At 41.0% G+C, this 19,698-nt stretch overlaps 1 protein-coding gene across 7 annotated transcripts in view; it reads right to left on the bottom strand.

The window, feature by feature from the left end:
- jcada (junctional cadherin 5 associated a) overlaps nt 1–19,698 on the bottom strand; it is a 235,614-nt gene that overhangs the window by 87,110 nt on the left and 128,806 nt on the right. For all 7 annotated transcript variants that reach the window (XM_087987475.1, XM_087987476.1, XM_087987473.1 and 4 more), the window contains exon 2: nt 11,791–11,906. The gene's annotated coding sequence lies outside the window, so the exon portion shown is untranslated. The remainder of the gene's footprint in view (nt 1–11,790; nt 11,907–19,698) is intronic.

Below are 19,698 nucleotides of genomic sequence, written 5' to 3'. Positions count from 1 at the left end.
AGCCAGTCCCACTTCCTAAACTGAGCCAGTCCCATATTCCTCTTCATCCCACATCCATGTACCTGTCCAAATGTCTTTTAAATTTTGTAATTGACCTCACCTCCACCACTTCCTCTGGCAGCTCATTCCATGTACGCACCACTCTCTGCGTGAAAAAAGTTGCCTTTCAAGTCCCTTTAAAATTTTTCCTCTCTCACCATAAACATATGCCCTCTAGTTTTGGACTCCCCTAGCTTGGCGAAAACAAAAACTTGGGTATTCAACTTAACTATGCCCATCATGATTTTATAGACCTTTAAAAGGTCACCCCTCAGCCTCCTGCACTCCAGGGAAAAAAATCTCAAATTATCCAGCTTCTGCTTTTAATTCAAACCCACCAGTCTTGGTAACACCCTTGTAAATATTTTTTGCACCCTTTCCAGTTTAATAACATTCTTCCTATAGCAGGGCATGCAGAATTATACACAGTACTCCAAATATGCCTCACTAATGCCATGTACAGCTGTAACATGAAGTCCCAATTCCTGTATTCAATATGCCAATTAGAGAGCAGGAAGGTATTAATGACGGGCATATTGCCTTGTGCCTTAACACTAGGAGGAGTATTTCCTCCATATACTCAGTGCAACCATAGTTCCACAGTTGGCCACATTATAACAACAAGCTGGCTTGACACAGACTAATAATAAAGTTTCAGTTATCGATTCGTAGGTATATGCAGGGCTTAACCAATTACAAGATCTTGTCTTTAGTCCACCTATCAAATGATTCCTTAGTAAATCATGGAAATATATAATCAGAACATTTCAGCACATGAGATTCTCTACTTCTCAAATGGAGTAAATTGATTGTAATATTCATTTTAAGAACACTTTCTGGTATTAAAATGTCAATGAAAATAGAATTGACTAAAATATTTAAGAAAAAGTCAATAATAGGACTCAGGATAAAGAGTCCCAGTATTTACCATTTGAACTTCCTAACCAGGCTCTGCACAAAGCCTTGGCCTAAGGTGGCAACACTCATAAAATTTCACTGTGATTACATTCTCATCACAGATTGGAATTTGAGATAAATTGTTACCTGCAAGTTATGTCTTTTTATTATCAGCTATGGTGCTGTGCTGAAATGCCTCAACATTGAGTTAAGAATAGTTTTGGATTTAAAGAAGAACTTCATAATGAGAGGAAACAACATTAAAACATAATATATGAGCTTTTATTAGTATTTAAAAAGGGACAGCAGAGACAGAAAAAATTATCATTGAAATAAGGAAATGGCAGAAGTACTGAACAAATGTTTTGTGTCTATTTTCACAGAATACACAACTTTCATTCCAGAAACAGAGGGTAATCTATATGCTAAAAAAAGTGAGGAAATTAAGGTAATTAATATCAGCAGAGAAAAACACTGGAGAAATTTAAGGAGCTAAGCTCTGGCGCATTCTCAGGGCCTGATGGTCTAGGGTTCTAAAAGAACTAGCTGCAGAGCTAGTGGATGTGCTCACTATGATTTTCAAAGATGCATTAGATTTGGAAATTACCTAATTAGATTGGTATCATTTCTGACTAATATGAGGTTAAATTGCTGCACTAAAAGAACTGGGAGTCTTTGGAATTCTTTACTGCAAAGTGTTGTGAATGCGCCATCCTATTTATTTAAGGCTGAGACAGACAGATTTTGGTTGTTGTAGAGAATCAAGGGGAAGTGGATGGGAAGGTGAAATTGAAGCCGTGATCAACGGTGATTGTATTGAAAGGCAGAGCGGGCATGACAGGCAATACGGTCAGCTCCTGCTCTAATTTCTTCCATTCTTGTGTTAACAGAGAGGCCATTCAGGAAGGAGCATCAATTTAAAGCAATTAATAGAAGGATTAGCAGGGAGGTGTGGAGAAAAGCTTTTCACTCAGAGGTCAGTAGGTCTCAGTAGGCTGGACGGCTGGTTTAAAATACAGAGTGAAGCCATGGGCTCAATTTCTGCAGCAGCTGAGATTGCTATGAAGAACTCTCCTTCTCCACCTCTCCCCTCACCTGATCGTGGTAACTCTTGGGTTAAACCATCACCAGTCATTTCCCTCTAATGAGACGCTGGGACTATGGCAACTTTTTGTGAGGCCTGAAACTCAATGCCAGGAAAAACAGAAGCCGTGTTTACACTCTATAATACTTGGATATGCACTTGAAGTGACAAAACATATAGACCAATGAACCAAGAACTCAAAACTGGGATTAGGCTGGATTGCTTCGGTCAGCTGGCACTAATATGATAGGCCAAATGATATCCTGCTTCTCAATAAATTATTTATTATTTATGGCAGGAGCCCTGTCAGGTAGGGTAGCTGAAGTGTGATACAGCAACAAAAAAATCTCCTCGAAGTCTACTTTCACTTGATGGATGGAAGCATACATACCTGACCTAATTCTTCACATTCCACTATGTTAAGGTGCCAGCTGAGTTTCAGTGGTATTGCTCTTGTTTCATGAGTTAAAAGAATACTATCTTCTCAGAAATGCCAGCTTTATTGCAAAACCATGTCCTATCAGGGGGATTAAAAAGATTTTACAATAGTATTTAAACATGAACAGGGAAGATCTCCCCTTGTTCCAATCTTTAGCTCTCAACCAACATCCTGGAGTGGATTATTTGATTAATCTTTTGCTGCTGTTGTGGGAATTTGCCATATGAAGATTGGCTATCACGACTCCAATACTACAGTAGTGACTTGAAATAACTGCACAGAGGCCGGTATCCCGTGACCAAGTCACCCTTTTATTTACATGTTCAGATTACAAGAGCTCTGACCAGGCAGCATAGAGTCAGTTCCGAGAATGAGGAGATTCTCAGAATCTCCTGTTTATATCTGTCAGCCGGGGCTCCCTGATATTGCCCAGGTTAACAGCTCAGAAATCGAGTAGCTCATAGTCAATGAGTTTGACCTGGCCCCTATTCCAATCACTACGTGACTACAGTTCAAAATTACCACATTGGCTGTGCTTTGGGACATCCTCAGGTTACTAAAGGTGGTACAGAAACATTGTTCTTTCTTCCGTCTTTGATTATCAAATGTCACCAATACCATGTAACTAGAATTCTAGATCTTCAAATGTGGAACTAATACTTATACAGCTTTTAAAACATTTTTTTTCACCAACACTTTCTCAAGGTCAATTGTGAAGGAAAAGAAAATGTTGGCCTAATCACTGACAGTCACATCCTATAAAAGAATAAAAAAAAGTCCAATGATACCATGTTGACCTTCCTTCCGTCCTTCTTTATTTAATGACCAAAATATCCCTCTTTTCCCTTCTCCCTCTTGTGTTTATCTACACCCCCATTAAATGTTTGCCCAAAGAAGAAAAAAAATTGTTCCGCAGTAAAAGTAAAATACATGCGTGGCACGGTGGCTCAGTGGTTAGCACTGCTGCCTCACAGCACCAGTGTCCCAGGTTCAATTCCAACCTCGGCAACTGTCTATGTGGAGCTTGCACATTCTCCCCGTGTCTGCGTGGGTTTCCTCCGGGTGCTCCGGTTTCCTCCCACAATCCAAAGATGTGCAGGTCAGGTGAATTGCCCATAGTGTTAGGTGCATTAGTCAGAGGGAAATGGGAATGGGTGGGTCACTCTTCGGCGGGTCGGTGTGGACTTGTTGGACCAAAGGGCCTGTTACCACACTGTAGGGAATCTAATCTAATCTATAGTAACATGCGGTTACTGGAAATCTGAAATAAAAACAGAATATGTTTGAGTCTCAGCAGGCCTGGCAGCATCTTTGGAAATAGGAACTAAGTTAGTGTTTCCAGTTTAACATGAGTCTTCCTCAGAAATCTGAAGAAGAGTCACATATAAAAGACTCAAAGCGTTAACCTTGCTTTCTCTTGACAGATGCTGCCAGACCTGCTGAGTTTCTCCAGCATGTTCTGTTCTCATTTCTTTCTGTGGTTTTGCCTTGAAACTTTCAGCAGTAATCATTATAATGGAGAAACCTATTCACCCTTTTTCTCTTATCTGTTTGCAGCAAACAAATGTATCATTGTTAAAATGGGAATAATAAGGTAGGAATAGAAGTAAGCCAATTGGTCCATTGAGTCTGCTCCAATATTCAATGACATCATGGCTGTCCTGACAATCCTCAATTTTCTGCCTTTTCCCCATAACCCTTGATTCCCTTACTGGTTAAAAATTTATCTCGGGTCTCGAAAATGTGTTTTTTGGGAAACACACATTACCTGGTTGCTGTATTTACACATTAATGTTGGACCATAAGACACAGGAGTGGGAGTAAGGCCATTTGGCCCTTTGAATCCACTCCGCCATTTAATCATGGCTGATGGGCATTTCAACTCCACTTACCTGCAAACTCCTCGTAGCCCTTAATTTTTTGTGAGATCAAGAATTTATCAATCTCTGCCTTGAAAACATTTAACGTCCCGGCCTCCACTGCGCTCTGAGACAATGAATTCAACAGGCCCACCACTCTCTGGCTGAAGAAATGTCTCCTCATTTCCATTCTAAATTGACTCCCTCTAATCCTAAGGCCGTGTCCACCGGTCCTAGTCTCCCCGCCTAATGGAAACAACCTCCCAGCTTCCACCCTTCCTAAGCCATGCGTTATCTTGTAAGTTTGTATTAGATCTCCTCTCAGCCTTCTAAACTCTAATGAATACCATCCCATGATCCTCAGCTGTTCATCGTAAGTTAGGCCTACCATTCCAGGGATCATCCGTGTGAATCACCACTGGACCGCTCCAGTGCAAATATGTCCTTCCTGCGGTGTGGGGCCCAAAATTGGACACAGTATGCTAAATGGGGCCTAACTAGAGCTTTATAAAGTTTTAGAAGCACATCACTGCTTTTAAATTCCTCTTGAGATAAATGACAATATTACATTTGCTTTTTTAATCACGGACTCAACCTGCAAGTTAAGAGAATCCTGGAGTAGCACTCCCAGATTCCTTTGTACTTTGGCTTTATGAATTTTCTCACTGTTTAGAAAATAGTCCATGTCTGTATTCTTTTTTCCAAAGTGCAAGACCTCGCATTTGTTCATTAAGCTCACTACAAGAAATTAAATCTAGTAATTAACAGTAAAAGTAATTATTGAACAACGTGATCATTTTCCATGTTAAAAATCACACAACACCAGTTTATAGTCCAACAGGTTTAATTGGAAGCACACTAGCTTTCAGAGCGACGCTCCTTCATCAGGCCTACCACCTAATAAAGGAGTGACGCTCCGAAAGCTAGTGTGTTTCCAATTAAACCTGTTGAACTATAACCTGGTGTTGTCTGATTTTTAACTTTGTACAGCCCAGTCCAACACCGGCATCTCCAAATCATCATTTTCCATGGTCTCCTAATCAATCTCTTTGTCCAGGTAGGAAATGTAGAGCCTCACTTATTAAGGTTGTGAACTATTTAAGCAGATGTCAAAAGTATTACATCTTAAATATTTTCTTTTTACTTTCTGCATCCAATCTTCCTTTTCGTCTTTTTAGTTTTCTTTGTATATCTATTTTGACATTAAGTTTACTCATTCAAACTTACATTTTTTAACCCATTACAGAGGTTTTTGAATTCTTTGACCTTATTGGTTGTGGAAACGCCTCTGTGTTCTACAGCATTCAGCTGACTATTTCATTTCATGCACCATTATCAATTCAGACTTGCAGCAATTTTGTGGGTAAGAAATGATAAAACAAAAGAAATGATAAAACAAACAATTCTAATGAAGGGGCATGAGGTGAGATGCTCCACTTTAGTATTGAATAAACACCAGAACATGTTAATTAAGGACCACCGCAATTTCTATGATACAGAATAAGATGAACACAATGAACTGGAAGTCTATTTTCATTTGTATCTATCTTGGGATCTTTTAAAATAAATAACTGACTGGAATCTTGTTCTCAGTGAGATAAAGATCCAGCTGTTTTTATTTCCTGCAATACAGCTCCACTGGGATGAATGTTTATGTTGAGTCTGTTTTGCTGGAGGCATCCATGAACACCTGGATACTATCAGTGTTAAATTATACAGAGTTATACAGACTTTACAACAGACAAATAGGTCATTTTTTATAGAAGTCTTGATGCAACGCATGAACAAGCCTTCCTGTTGTCTTTGTATGGCCAGTTTAGGTATATCTACTGGATATGGATTTGGGACTTGCCAGACTTAACTGTGTCTTGGTACTCCTCTAGAAAACTTTGAATAAAAACTTTTAAGGCAACTCCCTGAATCAGAAGACCGCAGTGCAAATGAAAATTTATTGCAGGGATTGAGGGGGTGGGTTGAACATAAACCCTCTTGGTGGTCTTTGGCTGGATTCTCTGGCTTCCTCCATGTGGGAACGAGATCTGCAAAAGGGATAAAAGTTAAGGGATCTCTCCCCACCTCTACAAATGCACAGGCCATGGATGGGAGAATATATTTTCCAGATCAGACTTTTTTCATGTCCACCAGAAATTAACATTATTCACTGTCCATATAATATCCAGTCAACCTGTTCTAGAGGTATTTAGGATTTGAACCCAGACTTCTTGGTCAATGCTGCCACTACAGTCCCTTATTCACAAAGCAAGGTTGCAGTTCCTAAGTAAAGGTAAGTAAGATGTAGCCAGCTGTAAGGTGCTGGCTCTCAGGGAATCAGATTGCAGAGGGATAAAATGTTTTATCACTGACTTTTAGAGATTGAGTTACTCGTTATCATCACCATATAGCAAAGACAGCATTGGAAAAGAAAACAAAACAGACAATCTGTAATAAACTGCAAAAACTGGAGGACACAGCAGTTCTGATCCCTTCAAGATCACAGAGCTAGAGGAAGCATTAAGAGGTCTGAAATGTGACAAAGCAGTGCAATATGACAACATACATCTGAATCCCTCAAACAACTTGGCTCCCATGCTCATGCCTTGCTAACTCAGTTCTTTCAAGGATCATCAGCTCATAAAATGGGGTGGCACAGTAGTTAGCACTGCTGCCTCACCGTGCCAGGGACCCGGGTTCGATTTCAGCCTCAGGTGACTGTCTGTGTAGAGTTTGCACATTCTCCCCGTGTCTGCATTGGTTTCCTCCAGGTGCTCCAGCTTCCTCCCACAATCCAAAGATGTGCAGGTTAGGTGGATTGGCCAAGCAAAAGTATCCGTATTGTGGAGGGGTGTGTAAGCTGGATGCATTAGTCAGGGGCTACATGCAGGGGAATGGGTCTGGGTGGATTACTCTTCGGAGGATCGGTATGGACTTGTTGGGCCGAAGGCCCTGTTTCCATCCTGTAGGGATACGGTGACAATTCTAAAAAAAATTACTCCTGAAAGTCTGGCATAAGGGATAAAAGCATTGCTTTTGCAAAAGCAGCAATGGTCTCACTTTGGCAGCCAGTTATTGACTGATCTCACTACTATTTGTTTGCTTTAAGATCTTTGAGGATCTTGTGATACTCATCATCTTTAACGTTGATTAAGCTAATTAACAGAAGAGGCTCAGCATGGGATTAATGTGATTAATCATCACCTGCATTGAAAATGACTTCAAGAATCTGAAGACAGGGACAATGCTATTGTCCCTGGCAGCTGCCTATGATACAATGTGGCACACAGGACAGCTCCTAAAGCTGCTCAGAGTGTTTCCAACCCAGTGTGGGGCAATTATTGAAATACTCCTTTGCATCAAATGATTTACACTCCACCTTGGACATGGGCGAAAAGTATGGAGAAGACTGCTTAACAGACTACCACAGGCTTCAGTGCTAGCCCCAGTGCTGTTCAACATATATACAGATAACCTGTGAACAACTATGTCTCTCAAATGGTGGCATCCATTATGCCATACAAGTTCCTAGAAGCTGCTGGCCTCTGATTGGCTGGCAACTCCTGGTGACCCAAAACACCAATGCTGAGACCCCTGAAAGGGCAAGGTACTCTCCTGCATGCGCTCCCCTGTCACATTTTAATGATGGGGATGGGTGGGCAAAGAGTGAATTACCTTGCCAGGGGGCAGTATGTTAGTTACCAGATAACACCTATCCACACATTGAAAAAAGTTTGAAAATCTCAGCTGAATTGACGGACCAATCACCTTTAAGTCAACAAAAGAGGGGGAGATCATTTGGCTCTGGAGATTTGTATTTGCTAAATAAATTTTTTTTATTGCTTAGGAAGATAGGAACAAAAGTAGGCTATTCAGCCCCTTGAGTCTGTTTCACTATTCAATGGCTAATCTGTGGTCTAACTCCATATGCCTGCCTTTGGCCCACATCTCCTAGCCATTTTGCCTAAAAAAAGATTTATCTCAGATTTAACTGATCCAGCATCCACTGCCATCTGTAGAAGAGAGTTCCAAAGTTCTCCCACCCTTTGCGTGTACAAATGCTCCCCTAACATCTCTCCTAAATGGTCTGGCCCTCATTCTCAGACCTGTAGAGTGCCCAACCAGTGGAAATAGCTTATCATTACTTACCCTGTCTTTTCCCATTGATACACAGAGGGTAGTAAGGGTATGGAATACTTTGCCTGCAACGGTAGTTGATTCGCCAACTTTAAGTACATTTAAGTTGTCATTGGACAAGCATATGGACGTACATGGAATAGTGTAGGCTAAATGGGCTTCAGATTGGTATGACAGGTCGGCACAACATGGAGGGCCAAAGGGCCTGTACTGCGCTGTTATGTTCTATGTTCTATATATCTCTTTTACTGCTTCTTTGACAAGGAGTCTTCCCCTGGTCAGTGGACTTTTTCATTTTTAAATTAAACACATCTTTCTTGTCTCCTCTGTAAGAATTCTCAAGGAATCATACCATCCCCAGCAGTTTGCTATACAGCTCAATCAGCTCCAACCCCCTTCCCACTGCAATCGCAATAAATACAACACCCACCCTCGCTTCTCATCATCCAAGGCTTAAAGCACTACCATATATAACAGTGGTTTACATGTACCTCTTTCAACTGAGTACTACACTCACAGTGCAGGCTCCTATAAATTGAAATTAAAAAGTGTGGATGCGATGGCTTTTTTATTCATTCATAGGATTCAGGACTAAGTCAGCGTTTAATGCCCAGAGAACAGTTAAAAGTCAACTACATTGCTGAGAGTCTGGACCCACATGTACCCCAGACAGAATAAGGACAGAAAATTTTCTCCCCTACAACATTAGATGGATTTTTATGACAATTAACAGTGTTTTCACAGAGTTGCCATTGGGATAGCTTTTTATTCCAGAATTTTTTTAATTGAATTTAAATTTCTTCATCTGCCGTGGTGGAATTCAAACTCATGTCTGCAGAACAGTAACCTAAGTTCTGGATCACTAGTCCAATAGCATGACCACTAGGCCACTGCCTCCCCCATGTTTTAACAGTGAAGGTCCAGCAGCCCATTGTTTTAATTCTCCAGGCTGACATCCCTATCCTCAGCCTGCTGCACTGCTCCAGTGAAGCTCAATGCAAGCTTGAGGTCGCTACAGCCTGCTCGCAGGTGAAGTTACACAATTTGCTATGGTTCCTGACAGAATATTTCAAACTGTTAAGTTCCCAGGTGATTTAACCCTTGGTTATTCACCACCGCCATCAGTCAGCACCTTAAGGTTAATTTTAATAGGAACCCCTTCCTTAGGGATACGTTTTTCCTAGACTTAAATGAACTTACGGTTCAAAGGAATCAATGAACTAGGCATTCTTGAATCAATGAAAAGAATGAGTTTCTTAGTTACTAAACATGAGAAGAAATAATAATGCAACATTCAGCACACAGTTTAGCAATAAAAGGTGAGTCCAAACATACTTAAGTTAAAACAAAGAGATATGGATCAATCTCTGAATTGTTCACAAAGCGTGACATGATCATTATAGTGATTGACAGGACATTGATAGTTGAACAGTTAATTTTGACATTCTTTGTTTAATAAGTTGATTGAAACTCTTTTGTCCTGATTCCTTTACATAGCTCCTGACTGGCACCACTGAGTGAAAACACTTTTTCTTGCTTTCCCTGCCATGAATGGGTGTTTAAATGGCTCTTTTCAGAGCTCTGGCCCTCACAGCACTCTAGTCCACACGCTAGGCTGTCAGGCTACTGAGACACACATTGTCCAGGGTTAGAGATCTCTTTCAACCTCTGTCCCTGTGTATTCTTGAAAAGGGAAGAATGCAAATCTGCCAGTTTCCAGACTGCTGTCTTTTTTAACCTCAAGGTCTGAGATACTCCTAGGAGGATTAGTACAATTTTTCCCTTTGAAGCTTATTTGGCATCTCGTCAGGGGTAGCATCCCAGAGTCTCTCTCTCTCTCTCGCTGTCTCTTTCTCTCTCTGGAAGCAGCCACTGAATATACAACTGTAATTATGATAAATTCTCCTCTCCTTCCACCCCACCCATTCTGCTGCTGCATGTGCTGGTCTTAATTTTACTGTTGTTTTCAGACATACCTATTCATCTTTCTGCCACCCACACCATCCGGGGGCAAATCTTTATCCCTGCCACAGCTGTCACCATTCCCTTTATAACTTGTATCATCAAATTTTCTACCAGTTGATCTTGCCCATCCTCCACCTTCTTTGCCAAACATTTCCTTGAGTTCTTCTTTCTCTAAGGCCCCTTTGCACTTGCACAAAGTCCAACAGAATTATATCTTCTTTCAGTTTTGAAGAAAGGTCCTTGACCAGGAATATTGCTGTGTATTTTCGCCATTTTGTGTTTATATGAAACATTGATACAGGCAATCTGGCTCAGCCCAGAAGTTTAGGAATGGAAGCATTTGAAGGTCATTCTAGAGAGTGGGATAACAATAGGAAAGTAACGATGGTGAAATCTGGGCATATTATTATGTCAAACACACCAAAAGTGGTGGAGAAGCACAGAGGATGTAATGGCTGTGTTTGTGTTGTGTTTAAAACACACACATGCACAGACACACAGATAGCTACATGCACACAGACAGACTCACATACATATAGATACACACATGCAGACAGACACACACGCACACATACTGACACATGTAGACAAATGGACAGACACACACACGCAGACAAACACATACACACGCAGACACACACATGCAAACCGACACACACACACATAAATGTAAGCATTATTAGGGCTGAGGGAAATTAGAAGTTGGAACAGAGAAAGCAGGAAATAGATAGTAGGTAAGAGATAACGGAAATGCTAGCAATTTTAGTCTTTTTCCAAATCATTGTAAAACAATGTGAAGTTACTCATTGATTCAAAACATATCTTTGCAATATTCAGTGATTTTGAAAAACTAAGGTTACTTTCATGCTGACCTCTTATTCTTACGTCTGTTGCGTTTATAGTTTATGCTATTAAATCTGTTTCCTGTAGTCCAGTGGCCAATGCAATTGCTACATGAATCAGAATTAAAGGTTTAACATGAAAGTGGCTGAAGACATATTTGATAACTTGGTACATTCCTGTAAATGGAACTGGATAAGCTGGAAGGATTCAATCAGAAGTTGGTTGAAGGATGGCGAAGGAGTTCCTGTATGTAAGCAACGAATGTGTATTGTACACAAGTATCTTATATGTACGCTTAACAGTTAAGACTTTGCTGCATATAAAGCAAAGAGAACATTTCCCCACACTTGCTCTTGGCTTCCCAGTGTTCATCAGAGTGGAATGCAAATCATTCCTCTTAGAATCTTAAGGTATGGTGAGCTGAATGTTTCTATTGACCTGTTTATAGTTATCCCTGTTCCATTAATGAGATATCTATGCAATGTCCTCCCACATCCCCAATCCAAAAAGCTTTTGGGAAGTTACAGCCCCCTCACCTGACTGGTAGTTTGGTGGTACACTGTAATCCATGGAATGCAGTTAAGTAGAATCTCAGTGTTCGGATTCGGAATATCTTTTCTACATTTTCGAATTGTATGATCTTCAGCCAAACCTGCAAAACAAAAATTCATATGTGGTTTCTTGTATCTAAATATTGGTGAAGTAATGTTCTGTTCCGGATTCTCTTCCTTCCTCTCCTGAAGAAACAGGCTTAAGGTTGGTGCAGATAGACTCTGTTGCATTCCTTACCTTCCAGTAATGTGCCAAGCAGCTATCCTTCACATTTTAACATGGATTGCGATATCACTGGGTTATTCCTGTGCAGTGAGGATCTCTGGGTCAGGAATCGGGCAGGAGAGATTGGGGGAGGGGTAAAGGGCAATGAAGTGTAAATATTTTGGATACTTTCCACATCTCTTCATATCTGAGATATTTCAGTGTCAGAATGGTAGATTATTTTTAAATGAGCTGTCAACTCTTCACAGCCTTTAGGAATATCATCACCAGCTCTGATATCGAAGTATGTGGAAAAACATGTACTGATATCATGTCTATAATGGAGGAAGATAATCATATATTGTTGAAGGTCACTTAATAGGTCATTCACTTCAGGTTTAGTTCAGAGCTTCCTGTGCCTAGTCATATTGTGAAACACTGCAAAACAATCTGTCAGAAAATGCTTGAAGCCCTCAACAATTTGGACAGCATACAGAAACAGAGTGAATGGACTGAATTTTACTCACTGTTTATGTTGGCCTGGGAGGTGAGGAGTCTGACAATATGGTACAGGAAGGTGTCTTCCCATTGCTTAAGGGGAGGAACAGTGATTGTTGCAAATCAATGTACTGATGGCATTGATCGTCTATTTCAGAATATGAGATGAGTCACATTAGTAAGATCCTAGAGAAAGTTAGCAGGCCCAGATTAGGGTTAGAGATGACTTTCACAACTAGTCCTTCCAGAGTTCAATTGAGCCACATAAGTAACCAAGTAAGGGTCTATTCCTTCATTTGCTGACATTTCATTTGCCCCTGGGATTCCTCCACTGTGGGGTGTGATGGAGTTAATCCAGTAAATAGTGGTCTCCCAGTGGGTTATGGTTTGCAGATCTCCTTGTTGAATCCTCCTTGGCCTATGGAAGGCTCTGAGCCTTGCAATGTCAATAGCCACCCCTCTGGCAGCAGGGCCAACTGGCCTGAGTGAATCCTCCCACTCACCAGGTCTTGCATACCCAGACATTGTCTATCTCTGAGGGCATGTGGCCATTGATGGACTTTCCTTCTGTTCATGCTGCAATAGTGGTGGGTTGGCTATGATGAGGCTGCTGATCTCTGAATGGGGCAGTGAGCCACTTTTCTTCAAAGGAATAGTGAGCAAAACGTGTTCTGTGGTCACGGAACAGCTTAAGTGGGTCCACTCCATCCCATGTTGCTTATATACTTTTCAGAATAATGTTTCAGGACACAACGCTACGATGAAAGGTCATCACAGAATTGTCACAGCTCCGAAGGAAGCTATTCAGCCTATCATATCTCTGCTGGCTCTCTGAATGAGCAATTAACTTAATGCTATTCTCCCTCCTTCTCCCTATAGTCCCACGCTTTCTTCCATGTTCTAATAGAGCATTCAGATTTATTTTATCACAGAATGTAGGTATCTCTGATGTCGTCAGCATTTGTTGCCCACCCCTAATCACCCTTGAACTGATTGAAATGGCTGAATAAGCCAAAGGATTGTTAAGAGTCAGCCACATTGCTCTGGGTCTAGAGTCACATGTAAGCCAGACCAGGTAAAGGTGACAGATTTCCTTCCCTGAAGGACATTAGTGAAGAAGATGGGCTTTTACAATAATTGATTATCGTTTTGTGGTTACCATTACTGAGACTTGCCTTCAGTTTTGGCATTGTTTGAATTTATGGTTGATCAGCTACCACAGTGGGGCTTCAACCCATATGCCTAGAACATGTGCCTGGGCCTCTGACTTACAGGTTCATTGACAACATCACTACACCACTGACTCCCAGATGAAGAATTAAAGTAAACCTGGAATTTATGACCTTCACTTTAAACGACTACCAGCCATCTCTGTCTCTAATGAGAGAGCAGGACTTCTGGGTCTATGTGACTTTGCCTGCTCTAGTTTGATTAAAACACCTCTGGTTCATTTGCTTTGCTAAGATGACCAATTTGTGTGGTGTGTGATTGAGACATGAGTCTATGTGTTACCCTCAATGCATTGTACCTCTGGGAACATGCCAATGCCATGTCCTTTTCCATTTGCAGAGTTTTAACTATTGCTGGCTGTATAGCTGGTGTTTGTTTGGTGCGTAGGGAGTATGGAGCAAGTCAATTTGTACACTATAATCTAAATTTATAAACTCAACGATTCTTCTGTAGTAAATGTCATTTTGCAGTCTGGCCCTCCCCAGCCTTGCCTAATTATAGATGATATAGATGATTGGAGCAGCTTATAATATTCAGAGTAGACTGTGAAATGTAGAGCTATTTAGGAAGATGCACTGAGCAGCTGAGCTGCTGTTGTTTTTTTCACTTGCATTCAAATTCCAGTCGAGGAGCAGCTGCTGCGATGAAACTTATGTGGAGACTGTTAATTGAGTCAACCCCTGTGTAAGTCAGCCATGTGACTGAATGTTGCTCAGAAACAAAAGGAATTAGCGGAAGAAAATATAATAAAATGAAACCTGCACCACAAGTGTTTGGAAATGAGTTTGGCAGTTCTCAGTTGGGTTACTGGGTAAACTGACTCACCCAGTTTCAGACATTGAGAGAATACACTGCATTTTTTGTTACATTGACAAAACGAGTTGGATGAAGCAAGGAAAAAAGAAACTACTTGATTTCCCAATTATAACAGCAAGCACTGATGCCCTGGTAGTGCTTGGTATTCACTCCTTTCCAAGCAAATAGGAAAAGTCATGGGGCTAGGTCTGCAGTTGCCTGAAAATACTTCACTTACATTTTTTAAGCCTTGCTGGCAGTAACACAACTAAGACAATATCTGAAGCAAAATAAAACATTAGACGATCATGATAGTATGAAGCATTGGGGTTAGACTTGTCCTCTGGCCATTTGTTACCTTCTGCTTGCCTTATGTGTTGACTGTTTGCAACAGTTCCATTGACATCAGTCTCCTTCTAATACAGTCAAGAAGGAGCTACTTGTCTGGGAGCAATAACAGGCGAATGTCAGATGTTTCTTCACCAATGGACGAATGAGGGAACTGGCACATTGTCTCCACTTCAGAACTGAAGGAACCGAGGCCAGTAGTCAAATCTTTACTCACAATGCAGCTGCTACTAGCAGAGTCTACAACGGCAAGTGTGAACCTCTCCCTGTCTGAATGATTCAGCTATTTGCTGGATAACTCACTTCGTCTTTTGAATATCTACCAAAGCTGTGACATCAATTTCTAACCTCTGCAATATCATTACTTTCAAAGATTCAAAGGCAGTGACCCTGGATAGAGAACTACAGTGCCAGGATAAATCTTGAGGTAGTAAAATTTCCACATAACTCCAGAGAGTTGACTGTCTTTCCTATATTTCACCATCTGATCAAGTTGCATCCAAATCCAGATACCAGAGGTGAAAGCAACGCATTTGAACTCACTACTTACTTGTAACATAGCCTGAATGCAGCTTAAAATGTAAGCAGGAGGTGTAGGATGGGTGTTGAGACAATCTAGATGGTATTTAGCTGATCTTAAACCCCTCCCCACAAAACCCTTCCAATATTTTATATTTTTTTGCACCTTTAAAATTCTATCGAACCATAGAAGTTTACAGTATAAACTGTAGCACCCATTGAGTGCTTTTAGCTTATTATGTTTAGACAAGATTATTTGCTGGAACAATCCAAGTCTAACCCCAATACTTCATTCTATCATGATCGTCTAATGTTTTACTTTGCTTCAAATATTTATTTAATCCACTGGTGTTTTCCTTAACCATTCTCCGTGCAGATTAGCCTTATTCTAACAACCTTCTATGTAAAACAAATTCCACTCATCTCTTTCCTAGTAATAATGACAAACCTATGGGGAAGATGGTGGCATAGTGGTAAGATCAATAGACTAATGACTCAGGTCACAATAAATCTGGAATACACAGCTAATCACCAGCGATGGTGATCGTGATACTATTGATTGTTGTAAAACCCAACTACTTCACCAATATACTGTAGGCCAAGCTTTCTGTTCCCTGACCTTGACTGGCCTACATATGACTCCAGACACAGAGAAATGTGGTTGACTCTTAAATGCACACTACAATGGTCTTGTAAGCCATTCAGATCAAGGCGCAATTCTGGGAAAACAAATTCTGGCCTTGACAGCAATGCCTGAACATCTCCTGAAAGAATAAAATATATATTAATAACCCTTTGTCATTGGTTCCTTGGTCAGAGAAAGTAATTTTTCCCTGTTCACCCAAATAACACTTCACAATTTTGAAAACCTTCATTAAACCTCCTCTCAACTTCTCTCCTGCAGTGAAACAAGTCCCCTAAGATGTATCTTGGTGAAATCTGTATAATGTAGTCACTGTGTTTTTCATGTTCTACAATGGTGTAAACTGTGGTCTAATCAATTAACTTTAGATTATTTACAGTGTGGAAACAGGCCCTTCGGCCCAACAAGTCCACACTGACCCGCTGAAGCGCACCCACCCTGATCCATTCTCCTACGTTTACCCCTGCATCTAACACTATGGGCAATTTAGCATGGCCAATTCACCTAACCTGCACATTTTTGGACTGTGGGAGGAAACTGGAGCACCCGGAGAAAACCCACGCAGACACGGGTAGAAGAAAGCTTGGCCTACAGTATATTGGTGAATGTGCAAACTCCACACAGTCAGTCGCCTGAGGCGGGAATTGAACCCGGGTCTCTGGCGCTGCGAGGCAGCAGTGTTTTTTTTTTAACTCTTTACTTTTGCCTCAATTAAAGAAAATCAAATTCTATTGGCATCCATTAAAACATATATTGATCTAACTTTTCTTCAATGCTCTTAAATTGTTCACTGATACTTTGTGCCTTACTTCTCCTCTTTGAATTGCAATGGTCAGCGGTAGGGTGGGAGGTGAAGTAGAATATTCTGCTCTGTCTGGTGTTGAACCAGGAGGCAGGAAGGACTGCAGTGGGCAGGAGACATATCTGATCCACAACTCCTTCCTGCCACCACCAGAACTAAGCTCTGAGAGGGAAGGGCCAAGGTCGACCTCCCACCTATGAAGTCCTTAAGTGGCTAAAGTAATGATCACATTTGAGCCTCATTCTACTTTTGCTGATATTAACTATCTGTAACTCTGGAAGATGGGGCCTTCTTTGGTCAAAGGCACTCAGTGACTGATGGGAGGGACTTGATATTAGAAAGGGGTGGGACTGCTGAGAACCAGCCTCCTGCTGTTGCTGCCAACCATCCTGTATCCCTCTCCTCTCAGATCCACTTGGTGGGCTCCCCTCCCCCAGCCCAACTTCCTATATAATGACAACCCTGTGTCCTTTCGCATTACTCCTCAAGCCTTGGACTCTAAACTACCAGGAGCAATGACTACCTTCTCAGTAGTCCTGCTGTTGTACAAAAGAGCCACTAGCCTGGTCAGCAAAATCTTTGCCAGATGCCTCCAGGGGAAGTCCTGATGGTGGCTTTGCAAATCGCTATTGTCAGATTGGCTTGTGGTTTGGTGGCCCTTTGGATAAAAAGGCAATCTAGGCCTCCTGTTGATTCTCTAAGCAACCGTGAAACTCTTGATGCTGCAAGAAGATTCTGGTCAGGATGAATTGTACAGATATTTTCCAATTTATCTGTTTAGAGTTGTTATGACACAACACTGGAGCAAGTGGGACTTGAATATGGGGTTCCTGGCTAAGAGGAAGGGATGTTACCACTGTGTAACAAGAGGCCCTAGATGAATTCTGCAATGTCATTGCTAGTAAATAGGCAAATGTTACTGATTTTGAGTTGCCAGAAAATACTGCAGTCTGAACTGAACAGAATTATGATTCTAGTTTTTCCTTGAACACTATTTGTTGAACCACACAAGTCTTGTGCATATTATTAGTGCTAGCAGTGATGTAACTTGGCATAATCACTGCACAATCACATTTTCCACTTTGTTCAGCTGTAATGCATCAGCACTGATTGACCTAACATTAATTAGGCCAATTATTAGGAGGCTCACTGGCCTGAAAAAAAAGACCAAGCATTTCTCTCTGTTTTAAAAATACTAAATCCCTTTTGCAGGACTTCATTCTGTTTTCCAGAAGAATAACGAGCTGCTGTCAGTTTCGGAATTGCCCAGGCCTTCAAAACATGAAGCACGTTTGGGTTTTGAAATAAAAGTCTTCATAAATGTAGGGATATTTAAATAGCTACCAATTACTGTAATGTATGCTCAATTTCAGTAAGCATCAGAAAATTGAAATTGAAATTAAATGCTCATTAAAACTGGTTAGTAGGTGTGATCTCCTGATTAATCCTCCCTTGTCATTCTCTTCCTGACCATGGGCCTTGTCTCTGATGAACTGTCTCGTAACTGATCCTACCACTTCTCCATGGATGGTGGGTGGAACTTTGAGTGATGCAATTCTCAGCTGCTTCCCAGTCTGGAAAATGGCCTGGGAATTGTCTGCTGGATTTGAAATGAGGCCTGGGAGTTAAAGTATCGTGGGTCCCATATTGGAAGCAATGGGTGACTGTTAATTTAATCTGCAGAAAACTAGTTTAGATTTGAAATTATATTTTACATGTTCCCACCCTTATAACATTGTAGATCCTTTGACTTGTGCTGAGTAGTGGCACAGGAGATGCACTTCGACATTATACACACATAGAGAGACACAGACATAGAAAGACAAAATAATTGACACCTGCACCCTGAGTGCTTTTCTTGAACTTTCTTGATGGCTGCTTTTTGAGGTTAGGGGGCTACCTTTTGGTCTTCAGGGGTTCCTTTGTCATTCTCACTAATTCATTTATAAGTCATGCAGTCATGTAGTAACATTACCTTCTGTATTTGTGTTGACATAGGGGCCATTTGACTCACACAGATGCAGAATTAGAAAACTTCATCGATAATTACCAACCATAAAATTTAAAGCCCCAACACACAAAGAAAACATTATTTTCTTAGACACCACAGTATTTAAATTAGCACATGATAACAGATGCAAAATACATATTCCCACATACAGGAAGACACAACCCTGAACCCAACTTCGAAAGATGACTGAAATCATAGCCAATATAGTTCCACTGTGTACGCACTGAGCTGGAAGATTTAATAAAGTAGCTACTATCTTTTTTTACTGTATCTGCAATCTCAATTTCAGATTTAAATGTAACAATTGATTTCATGTTCATTCTAACAGCTTCCACTGCATTTTCACCATATAGTAGTTCTGAGATATATGCAGCCTTAAGTTCAAGATTCCACATTCATTTGCAAGGAAGTCATTACCCTTAGTGGTTTCCGGTTTTCTGGCTGTTAGCTGAACATTCCTTTGCTGATAGGTTTAAAATTGATCTGTCTCCTTTGTAGTCTCCCTCTTGGTCTACTTGGAGTTGCCTTCTCCTGTCTTGCAGCTTCTCTCTCTCTCTCTCTGTGCAGTCTGTCTTCCTACCCCTCGCAGCCTCCCCCTTTCCAAACTTGCAAACACAACCTACTCCCATTCCTAACCTTGCAGCCTCACTGTCTCTTAAACTCACCTACTGCCTCCCTCATCTCACTCCTCAGGTAAGTTCTTTAACCCACGCCCTCTTTCATTACCCAATCCCACTGTCGTCCCTTGAACCCTCCACCTCACTTACAGCCTCTTTCTTCTCCCCAGTCGATATTATCACCATCCCTACCACCAATGTTTCTTCGTCCAGTGGCAGTAAGCT

This window comes from Chiloscyllium plagiosum, unplaced genomic scaffold (assembly GCF_037043375.1).
Source record: "Chiloscyllium plagiosum isolate Xiang-an unplaced genomic scaffold, Cpla_swu_hap1 HiC_scaffold_5, whole genome shotgun sequence".
NCBI classification, from domain to species: domain Eukaryota; kingdom Metazoa; phylum Chordata; class Chondrichthyes; order Orectolobiformes; family Hemiscylliidae; genus Chiloscyllium; species Chiloscyllium plagiosum.
Note: the sequence above shows the minus strand (reverse complement) of the source record. Positions and strands in the feature narration are given on the sequence as shown.